Source organism: Callithrix jacchus, chromosome 17 (genome assembly GCF_049354715.1).
Source record: "Callithrix jacchus isolate 240 chromosome 17, calJac240_pri, whole genome shotgun sequence".
Classification (NCBI taxonomy): Eukaryota; Metazoa; Chordata; class Mammalia; order Primates; family Cebidae; genus Callithrix; species Callithrix jacchus.
The window spans coordinates 57,492,295-57,504,614 of NC_133518.1; the positions used below are offsets into that span (position 1 = coordinate 57,492,295).

Here is a 12,320-nt window from a genome sequence, read left to right on the forward strand (position 1 = left end):
AATTATCTGTAGTCAAGTAGGGTTTCCAAAAGTATATAATGAAATTGTTAGATAAGTAAATAAGTTTGATTGTGTTTCCAAGCTATGCAAGCAGAGAAGAAAATGTATCAGATTCTTATCTTGTCTGAATATGCATCACTTAACACATTTCTTTGTCTGCCTCAATTGTATGTGTGTGCTTTCAAATCTCACAACAAATCAAAAGAAGCTTGAGTTGATCAAATATTATTGTATTAGTCAGAATAGCTTCAGTCATTTTGCAGTGATAAATGGCCATCACATCTCTGTGACTCACATTGTATGCCCAACACCAGTCAGCTCTGCTTGTTATAGTCATGCAGGGACCATGTTAATGGACCATCTATTTTGATGCATGCTGTTTGTCCTGGTTGGAAAAGTAAGGAAAGGGCACGGTGTAGGATCTCGCACTAGCAATTAAATGATTGAGCCCAAATGTGATACATGTCACTTCTGACCACAATCGACAAGCCCCCTGACTGTCAAGGAAGTAGTCATAACCTTGTCTGTCTTCAAAGAAATAGTGAAACACAACCTCTCATGAGGGAAACTAGATATTGGTGAACCGTAGGAGGGTCTGCCTTAGGTAGAGTCTGCACAACAGTTTGAATATGGAAGGAAAGAACATGGGAATTTTTTTTTTTGTCTGCAAACTACAAATGCATGTCAATTTGTGGCATGAATCCAGGCTTGACTAGAGCCTCCTCAGAGAAGGTCTTTTTCCCTTTGAAAAATGGTGTAATTAACATTTATATCAATCACTTTAAGATAAAAGATTTAGACCACCAGGTTAAACTTCCTGTGCTATTAGTCTGTAAGATGTAGCCGCAAGTGCATGGCCTGGGAATGAGACCAGGATTCTCGCCTTGGATCTACTGCTCTGTAACTTTAGACAAATTGCCTTACCATCTCTGTAGATGAAGTGCCCGGACAGAATGATCTGTTAGCTTCCTTTCAGTTCCAAGATTCTGCGATTCTATGAATTATAATCTTCACTTAGATTTATATAATATTGACCAGAATGTGGTGGTCTGGAAAAAAGATACTAGAAAGTATTAATAATAGTGCTGGCCTTATAATGGAGCATACATAAGTCATGTAATGAGTTCCCTTTAATATCATACATATCTCCCTTTGGTGCCAGAGTTGAGTTATCATTCTCAAACCATCTAAAATGCCAAGATTACAGTCTGGTTGGAAGTCTCTTCTGCCTGCTGGGAGGGAGCAGAGCAGTAATGATTAATTATAAAGGACAGGGACTCTGGCTTTTCACCTGCCTGGTCTCTGTAGCTTTCAGGGTCCCGTCTATTTGGATCAATGGTTTGCTAATTACAAACTGTCTTTGGAAGGCTCCACCATACTCTCTGGTGATTCATGTTTTTGCATTGATTTTCACATAAGCTAAGATTCAGTTGCACCATTTAAGCACTTGGAAATTGGTCATCAATGAACTATTTTGGACTTAATAGATTTGATAACACTCAAAGACTCTTTATGTTTTGATTTTTGGATTATACTGCCTAATATATGTCCTATTTATCTGCTTTTTAGAAGGACTCTAGTAAAGGATAGGCTCTGATTTATAGATAGGCCTCTACAGGCAGTCTGACATGGAATAAAGTCTAAAGTTTACTTCAGTATTCCCCAGGCTTCTTGTTCAGTGAATACCTATCTCACTTAGACCTGAAATTTTTCTGCTAGCTAGTGAGGTGATCTTTATTTTAAATGAGGAATTATTTTCTTCTGCACTGTAATTAGATCTGAATTACCAAACTCTAGGTTTAGAACCACATTGAGTCCTTTGGATCATAAGTACTAATTCAAGAAAAATTATACTTATTAGATTCTCTGGCAGATATTAGATTGTTCGGCAGATACCTGGAATGAGTTAACTAAAGCAGTGGTTTTTATAATTTTTTGAATACTAGAAAACAATATGTACATGATTAAAGTGGTCTACATGATTTAGCTGATGTGAGTTTCCTGTTTAGCACGCCAAGCTTCACATCCTTATTCTGATCTTCCTAGCCTGTCCCTAAGGTAACTCAATGACATGCTAAGGCACAAAAGAACACATTTAGGAACACCTCCAGAAATAATGGGCTTGCGGCTTTGAAACCGCAATTCAGTGTATTGGTCAAAAGCATGGACTTTGAAGGCCCTGTCTTAAGACCTAGATCCACCGTGAATTCTTCCATTTTTCATTTGTGTTGTGTCTATCCTCTTTAATCCTGCTTCCTTATGTGCAAAATCAAGATAATTATACCTAACTTAAAGAGCCCTCCTGAGGAGAAAATGAGAGTAAGGAAATTAGTAAGATGCCTTGGCACGTAGTAAGCACACAGTAAATGTTACTTTTCCTCCTCCTCTTAATAAGCTACATGCCTTCCTTAGGAGTGTAAATTATGATAAATTAATAGAAAAATTGATTCTTCCTTTGATCAGTCATTGATGTGATGATATCTGGTTTTATATCCTAATTTTTAAAAATAATTCATATGCAAAAGAAAAGAATCGGAACAAAAGAACCAGGTAGAACAGATGGAAGAACATTATTTCATTACTTTTTAATGTTACTTAAATGTCACATATCTGGGAATTCCCATATCTTCCAGTGTTGTTAGGTCACTCTTTCTTGGACTTTTAACTAAAAACAAAACTGGTTTGAGCTCATCCCATGAATACTCAAGCCCCATAGGGATTCTTAGGCTCCGATCATGTTTCCTAAATAATTCCTGTTTTCTGTTTCTACCGAATCTTCCCAATACTTCATGTCTCTCTTCCTGTGGTTGTCTCTTCTCTCTACTTGGAATTAATCCAAACTTCTTATCCTGGCGATCCCTAAAGCATTACTGCGAAAAGTGGATGTGTGAAGGGATGAAGGTAGTACAAGACAGCAATGGATTTAAAACTGTGTTAACTCATTCTTATTCTTAGGTGTGCAGTTCTTGGCCCTATGCTGATTAGTTTAACGTGTCTATTTGGCTAGGCTACAGTACTCAGGTATGCAGTCAAATACTAGATACTGCTGTGCAGATATTTTGTAGATGTAGTTAACTTCTACAATCAGTTGACTTTAAATAAAGGAGACTGTTCTCCATTATGTGGATGGGCCTCATCCATTTAGTAAAGAAGTGTTAAGAGCAAAACTGAAGTTTCCCTAAGAAAGAAGAAATTCTGTTTCAAGACTGCAACATCAGCTCTTGCCCAAGAGTATAAACTTGCCCACCTGAGCCCTACCACATACTCATATAAGCCAATTCCTTGAAATAAATATATCCATCATCTATCTATCCTATTAATTTTGTTTCTCAGAGAATTCTGACTCCTAATACAGACCTTCTCCACACTTGGAATTTCTCATCTTATTTTCTCTAATAAAGTAGTTTTAAAGGGTTTAAAACTGATAGCAATGATTAATCACACTAATTGTTATGAACAATACTGGTTGCTATTTAATCAGTACTGATATGTGTTAGGCAGACATTCATAGACTCTATTCAACCACCTCTCTGTAGGTTCCTAACACATTGAGCTTATGTGGATTTTAACCATATCATGTAATTTTGAAGGGACCTTCATCAGGATCCTCTACTCCTGATGAAAAATCTCTAAGTGGACTGCTCCAGCACCAGAAACTCTATACATTCCTTTGGGCTAAAGATTTTGTTATAGAAAATTCTTTGCTTGGAAAAAATGCCCTAGGAGAAAAAGTTGATAATAATTTAGCTGCTAGGAGACCCAATAAAATATTAGCATTTTCTTGACAGATAAGCAAAAAACAACAATGGCCTAAATTTTTAATAAGTACAGTGTTGAGAATTATCCCCAGGGAGCAGACCTGGATGTAGTTCCTCAGTGGCGGGGGTGGGGGGGGGGGGCACTGGCACCTGCAGGATGTGATAGAAAGAAGAGGGAGAAGAAAGGTGGGAGATTGCCAAAGGAAGTGTCTACTCCTTTATACTTGAATTGGTTCCAATCACACCTGCTCCCTTTAGGGGAAGCCTTTCCATTAAATGATTGTGATGACTTGGCAGGCAGACTGAATTTGGATGTAGGTAGATTATCAAAAGAATATTTTTGGCCTAATAACTATACCCTTTTCTGAACTGCAAAATATGTTCTCTGCTCCTTTCTTTTCCAGGGTCTCATAGGAAGGAAAGGGTGATTATCTTGCAGTCTACTGTTGGTTCCTCCAACTGTTCCTTTAACTTCATCCTGTCCTCGTGCTTTCTCAAGAACCTTATTTCATCTGTATTTATTCTCTTTGTCTTTGTCCCAATCTTGCGTTTTCTGCTCCAGTGTACCCAAGTACAACTTGGAAAAAAAAACTTTCACACATTCTGTTACCTCTGCTCTTAGCTCACTATAAAAAGTGTCTCTATTTCTGCCTTGATTTCTTCACTGTTCTTCACTCAAAGCAATGTGATTTCTATACAACTCATTGTATTGGTATTCTACAAGAACACTTTCAGTCAGTTGTGAAAAGCAATAGTCTTTTTTTAGTTCTTGTCTTTGTGGACCTCTTTTTAGTACTTAGTACTATTGGCCAGAATACAGGGCACCATTTCTCATTTTGACTTTCTTAACACTTGCTGATTCTTACAAATGTCCCCTTTACTGGTTGCACTTCCTCTTCCAACCCCGTAAATGTTGATTTACCCAAAGGTTTAGCTCTTTTCTGTAATAGTATTTAGTCAAGATTTTTATTGTCCCACAAGACATTTTCGATTACTTCTATATACATAAGACTCTATTGATCCAAACCATTCTCCTGAATCCACTTCTACAAAAATCTCTGGCTACCTGCTAGTCATTTCCATTTGGAAGCTTTTGTATCTTCTCATTATTAGAAGTGTTACAGCTCTTTTAGAATGTGTCTAGCAGGCTTTCTGGTTGTTGCTGGAAAGCCCCCTCCCCCACCACCAAAAAAAGAGAAAATTTGCAAACAAAGGGCTTATCCACATTAACAAACTAGTGTTTCTCTCTCAAATATCGTCCTTTCCATCCCCACCCTCTAGTCACTGGGGTTACAAACTTTGGAGTCCTTTTATCTTTACTCACAAAATCTTACTGCACCTTCATGAAGATGTTTGCAGTACATTCTTTTAATTCACTTCCCTATTACCATTCTATCTCCAGACTTCAGTATTCAGATCTGGATTATAGTCCTATCCCCACCCCTCACCTCCAAGTTGCAATGACTTACATAATCTTTGGGTGACACATCATCTTGAATGTGATCTTTTTTTTTAGCTTCTTTGAAATGCTTTCCTCCTGTTCTCTTCTCCTACTCTTCCTTTGACACCTACCTCAAATTTTGACACCTACTTGTTTGTTTCAGTTGCCAGTAAATTTCATCTTTTCTGAATTTCTGAAACATTTTTATTCATAAACATATCTTTATTTAAATATATTTATGTCAATATCCTCCTATCTTGCTGAACAGACCTTAAACTCTTTGGAAATCAGGGACTAGTTACTCTAACTCATTTATCCCCAATATCTAAATGACAGTTTGTTGTTGTTAGTGCTAAGAGTCTTCAATTGTTTTATTTCTACAACAAAAATGAAGCAGTGGCTGGGTGCAGTGGCTCACGCCTATAATCCCAGCACTTTGGGAGGCTGAGGCGGGTGGATCACGAAGTCAAGAGATCGAGACCATCCTGGTCAACAAGGTAAAACCCCGTCTCTACTAAAATACAAAAAATTAGCTGGACATGGTGGTGCATGCCTGTATTCCCAGCTACTTGGGAGGCTGAGGCAGGAGAATTGCTTGAACCCAGGAGACGGAGGTTGCGGTGAGCCGAGATCGTGCCATTGCACTCCAGCCTGGGTAGCAAGAGCGAAACTCTGTCTCAAAAAAAAAAAAAAGAAGCAGTATTTCATAGTATTAATAGTTAATAGCGGAAGTGTCAGCCTTGGTTTACACTTCGACTTTGCCAAGTATTAGTTCTGTGACCTTGGCCACGTTGTTTCAACTTGCTAAGCTGTACCTGAAAAAATTTAGATAATAATAGTACCTGCTTCAAATGATTATAAGAATGAAAAATATAATATGTATGTAAAATATACACATAAAGTGTTTGGCATACTGCCTGACACATAGTAAGGAGACAGGAAATGTTAGATATTACATAGTAGGTACTCAATACGTATCTGATGAACGATTGCGTTAATACCATACTGCTGAATTAGAAAATTATACACTTTCATAATTTTGCCATGTTCTTAGGGTCCTATTTCTGTATTTATTTATCAAAACTTGAAAGAATAAGATGAATTAAATGTGTATTACTGAATTGTTTTTTACCAGGCTTGGGCTGGGGAAAGTTAGTAATATTTATTAAATGACTGTTGAGTTTACAATGCTGTAGGAAGCTGATAGTACTTTTTGGTATAGATTAGACTGACTTCACATTTCAGTAGAAAGGGCAGATTAGAAAAATTTGAATCTTGACTTTATTAATAATTAGCTCTCTGATTTAAAGTATGTTGGTTTACTCTGCTAGTTTTTTTTTTAGCCTTTTTTAATGTGGTAAGAATTAAGTAAAAATTAATATATTAAGTATTACATTCTGTAAACAAAAATGCTACATAATAAATACCCTTACTTGAGTATTTTACCTTTAAAATAATTTTTGTATAATTTTAATTAGCCTTAAGTTATTTTTACTAATTTATTTATTTATTTATTGGAAAATATTATTTCTTCCATTTCCTAAAATGCTGGGCTTTCAATTACTTGGAGTGGTTTTTTCCAAATAGTGAAATATGAATGTATTAATTACTATGCATCAGGAGCTATGCAAGGCACACACAAATACATTTGCAAATAAGCAATGTAATAGTGTTTAGTAAATTATCACTAAAGTGCTAAGTGAACACAGAAAAAAGAAAAAAGGGGTGATTAATTCTTCCCTTTGATGGTGATGGCAAAATTATGAATGATGATTGGACTTTTTAAATTCTCTTTCCTGAGCCTTGGAGGTAAAGTAGAAGTTTGCCAGTACACATATGAGTGGGTATTCTCAGCAGCATGAGCAAAGGCAGACCGGTTGGAGAGTGCTATTGTATTTATAAAATCATGGATACCCTGTTATGGTTATAACACTGATGTGATATGTGTGTCAGAGGCAGTGGTGTGCTAGTGTCAGCTCACTCGTGAGAACCAGCTGTGTATATCTCTTCCTGTCTGCATTCACTGCTATCTTATGTGTAGTTTGAAATTGGCCATTGTGGAAGTATATAGACCCCTACAATTGGCAAAGACAACAAATCTGGGTGGTGGTGGTGGTGGTGGTGCTGATGATGATGGTAGTTGGTTTGTTTCCCACCCCCTTCAGAAAGCTGATCGCTAAACATGCATGAGCACACCTCTTGTATGAAGAAACAGTTTGACAAGTTTAATCTGAAAGGGTAAATAAGGTGAGATTGTGAATGGCTTGGTAAGATAAGCTAAGGAGTTTGAATGTTAAATAAGTTTCATTTATGACTTACACTGATATGTGACATTTTGTGGGCAAAATCTCCAGAGAAAAGTGAAATTTTGCGAAGTGGTAACACAAATATATCTAAACAGAAACCTGATTTTGAGGGCAAATAATTATAAACTGTGCGAGTAGATTAGCATTGGCAATGCTCAGGGTAAGAAATAAAAACATTTGGAAAATACTTGGTGGTCTTGTCAGCCAAAATAAAATGTTCTCTGCAGTTGTAAGAATTCTAAGAATCGTTTCTACTATGTAAACATTTGTTGGTAATGCTAACATTGCCTCTTGACAAGACTTCACCTTTCAGGAAATAACAAGTAAATACTAAACCTATACAATTATTTATTTAAAACCCTTTCTCTTTGTGTTTCTTTTAGAGGAAAAAAAAAATGACCAGTGAAGACTTTAATGCGTAATAAGGAAGTAGACTAAAGGGCAGAAGTGGCAAATTAGGTAACTTCCTTTAAATAGATGGTCAGTCACAATTATGTGGGGCTTTGCTGTTTTTGAAATGAAATGGTCAATGAGAACAAGCTAATTACTCAACTAATCTTAACCGTGTTTTAACAATATGACACAACCTGAAAGGAGAAATCAAAGAAGTAATCAGGAGAATCCTAAATGTCCTGTGAAAGAAAGTTTCAAGTCTGTACATGTCTACATTGATTTTTGTTAATAGATATTATCTTCTAAAGCTGGGTTAGAGTAAACAGTTTGTCAATAAGGACAACAGCACTAATTAAGTGCTTATTATATGCCAGAATTTTTCTACGAGCTTTACATGGGTTCTCTTGTTTGATATTCTCAACAACTCTCTACTGTAGGTTATTTTTATTATCTCTATTTTACAGAAGAGGTAGAGGGACAATGTCAAAAAAAAAAGAAAAAGTAGTATGTGACATAGCTGAGATTCACATCCAGGTGGGATACAGCAGCAGCAGCTGCCCTCCTAACTACCGCTGTATGACACAGTGGTTTAAAATGTGGACCTGGGAGCAGCAGCAGCTGTGGCAGCACTACCTGGGAACTTGTTAGAAAAGCAGATTTCTAGGCCCCTCTCCAGGACTGCCGAATCAGATAATATGGGATAGGGCCCACAATTTGGGCTTGAATAAGCCTGCCAGGTGATTCTGATACATGCTAAAGTTTGAGAACTGCTAACCTGTATGACACAGTCTTCATAGTCAGGTCTAAGAATATCGAATATTTTAATGAAAATGATCTTATAATATTGAACAACACGTGAATGCATGTTGCAATAAATAGAGCGAGCAGGAAAGCATTCGTGTGTACTGGAAAAGGAAGAACTGTCAGTTTATTCTGTTTCTAATATGACTATGCACGTTACCTTCCATAGTCAGAAAAAAATAAATTGTATGCTGAGGCAAATTAAAACTAACAGGGTCATAGTGATGAGTAAAATCCCCAATAGAATAAAACCTATACTATTTTACATAAACCTGAGAATCCCTAAATAAATCATTTGATACCTAACTTGCTTTTAGCTATTTTGATGTCTGAAGATAATGTTATAACCTTCCTAAGTATGATAATCATCTGAGATATGATAATCTAAGATTCTAAGTATGATAATCATCTGTCTTTTCTACCATGATTAGAATGAAATAAATTTGTTTACATTGATAATTTTGTCTGTATGTGCTTTTAAAAGTAGTTTTTGGGTGTTTTATTTGATGACCCAGGCCTTCTGAAATCTGATTCTGCTCCATTTATCTGCTGCTTTATAATAAACCACCCCAAAACTTAGTAGTTTAAACAATGTATTATTGTCTTTTATCGTATTATTGATGAACCAGGCTTAACTTGGTGGCTCTCACTTGTGGTCTCTCATATAGTTGAACTCAGGTGATGGCTGGAACTGAAGTCATTTGAAGATGGGACTGGGCTGGAGGATCATGATGGCTCACTTACATGCAGGATAGTTGATCATGGACATGAGCTGAGAGCTCACTGGCAGCTGTTGACTGGAGCTCCTATACATGGTCTCTCTTTGTAGCATAGATTTCTCATATTTTGTTACATGGGTGACAAGAGGGGAATGTGTCAAAGGCAAGTTTCTAAGGCACCATCCATGGAAGCTGAAAGCTGCCTTTTTTTTTTTTTTTTTTTTAATTGTACTTTAGGTTCTTGGGTACCTGTGCAGATCATGCAGGATTGTTGCATAGGTACACACGTGGCAAGGTGGTTTGCTGTCTCCATCCCCCTGCCGCCTATATCTGCTATTTCTCCCCACGTTATCCCTCCCCACCCTCCAAATCCCCCACTGTCCCTCCCCAGCCCCCCACAACTGACCGCAGTGTGTGATGCTCCCCTCCCTGTATCCATGTGTGCTAATTGTTCAACACCCGCCTGTGAGTGAGAACACAAGGTGTTTGATTTTCTGTTCTTGTGTCAGTTTGCTGAGAATGATGGTTTCTAATAATCTACTTTCAGGAGCCCCAGAACACAATTTTCACTGCGTTAAGGCCAGCTCAGATTGAAGGGGATAGGAACTAAACTCAATCTCTTGATGTGAGGAGCAGCATTTATGTAAAGTAAGGAAAGGAATAAATGAGGTCCTCTTTGGAGACTACCATACCCCCTCTCAAACTCTTTATTTTCTTATGCATCTTTTTCTCACTTTTCTTTTGAAGATATAATAATTTAGTTAAGTCTCAAAGTTAAGTAAGGGTTTGCCTTTATCATGGACTATGGAGAATCTAACCCTTTTGGCAAGCTAACAAGTTATTCTGCCACAGTTGCATGGATGATGGTAAAAAATACAAGATTCCTGGATCAGAGACAAATAATACCTTATTACTCACAGTGACAGAAGTAACCAGCATATAAGCATATTTTTTGCTATGGTTCCATGAGCCTCAATTACCACAGGAAGACAAGAAGAGGATGAGATGACACTTGAACACACAGTCGGTTGTGTCACAAGAGAGAGAACCTGAGCTTAGGAAACCCAAGTCTATTTTGTAATGAGCAGTAAGAAAAGCTATTCTTTGCTCCAAAGGGAGACACTGTCTCTATCTTCCAAGGCCATTATTGGCTATATAAGTGCCCTTGAAGGGATAGTCTGGAACAAAGGAAGACAATATCTCACTTCTAAGACATGCAGTAATGAAAGAGAACCGTGGACAATTGTCCCCCAACAACCATGTGATGGTCATGACAGGTGTGGAAAATGAGGGAAAAAAGATGCATAATCTAGAGAGAAAACAGAAGCAAGAAAAGTTATATTTTGAGAATTGTGAAGAGTTCCACTCAAAAAGGAGTAGAGAAGTAAATGAGGATACAACAGCCTCAAAGAACTGTCCATAGCATGTTTAAGATTTTGAATTTCTTATGTAAGCAATACCAAGCTGAAAGGCTTTTATGAGGGAAAAGACATGATCACAGCTGGAGTATTGTAAGCTTACTCTAATAGGATCTGCAGAGTATTTAAATTCCTAGAGGAAGAGCACTTATTTAGAGGGAAAGTAGATGAGAGCGTGGCATTCGGAGTGGAGAATCAGTAGTACATACATAGGACAGATGTTAAAGACATAGACTTCATAGACATAGACTGGGCCACTGCTCACACCTCTTATCACAGTTCATTGTCATTATTCGATTATTTGTTTCTCTCATTAGCCTCTTAACTTTATCAGGGAAAGAACCACATTATATTTTTCTTTATACCGTCTATGTCTGACTCAATTTTGTTTGGTAGATTGGTTGATGTAGGATAGAGTTTAAACGATATCAAAAATGTACAAACTAGAGGCAAATAAATGAAGTTCCTAGTCCTTATGGAACTTATATCTTAGTGAAAGAGATAGATAATAAATTAATGAACAAGTAAGCACCACTCTTATGCCAGGTGGTGATGAATGCTACAAAGAAACAGGAGGACAGGGGGTGGTGAGGGTGGGCGCACTGTTTTAGACAGGTGATCAGGAAAAGCCTGTTGGAGAAAACACTCTCAGAGCTTCTGTCATCTCTTTGCTGAAACTGGTCAGCAGGGGCACATGGGTATTTTGGATATGCAGAGTTAGTCCCAAATCCAGGCAGAAGTGTTTATTGAGAGTAATGAAGCTGCATAGACATGTCCAGTAGTGTTTTCTTGTGAATTCACCCAAAAGCTGACTCTGAGACAAATTTGACAAATAAATAATAGTGTATATACACATGTAATGAATTAACAAATTTATTCTTATGGTGGTCTCAAGAAACACCGGTGGGCAAAGTGAGGAAATGAGACCAGGATATAGAGGTAACCATGAGTGTGGGTAACTGGAGCTGAATTGCACTAGGGAATTCTGGGAACCAGTACAGAACATATACCTCAGCAGTATCCAGGGGTGGACTGGTCAATGTTGAACTCTTTTTTTTTTTGAGACGAAGTCTTGCTCTTGTCGCCCAGGCTGGTAGCCTGGAGTGCAGTGGTGCTACTTTAGCTCACTGCAACCTCTGCCACCCAGGTTCAAGAGATTCTCTTGCTTCAGCCTCCTGAGTAGCTGAGATCATGGGCACCCGCCACCAGGCCTGGCTAATTTTTATACTTTTAGTATAAACGGGGTTTTGCCATGAGGAGCCTGTGGTATTTCTCCATAATGGATAATGGCTTTTCCAAAAAGAAAAAGGGGAAAACTTGATTCTCCCACTCTTCAGGATTATGCCTGATGAGAGACAAGCACTGACACCCACAGAAAACTCTCTAAAGGGGACACTGGTAAGACCTGATGACTGGGTTAAGTACTGACAAAGAGATACAGTTTGGTTATTTGTCACCACCAAAATCTCATGTTGAAATGTAAT

At 37.6% G+C, this 12,320-nt stretch overlaps 1 non-coding gene across 1 annotated transcript; it reads left to right on the forward strand.

The window, feature by feature from the left end:
- The first annotated feature begins 4,871 nt into the window (after positions 1-4,871).
- LOC118149040 (U7 small nuclear RNA) lies at positions 4,872-4,933 on the forward strand. The gene has a single exon (XR_004736209.1). It is a non-coding gene; the product is annotated as a U7 small nuclear RNA (small nuclear RNA).
- Positions 4,934-12,320: the final 7,387 nt, after the last annotated feature.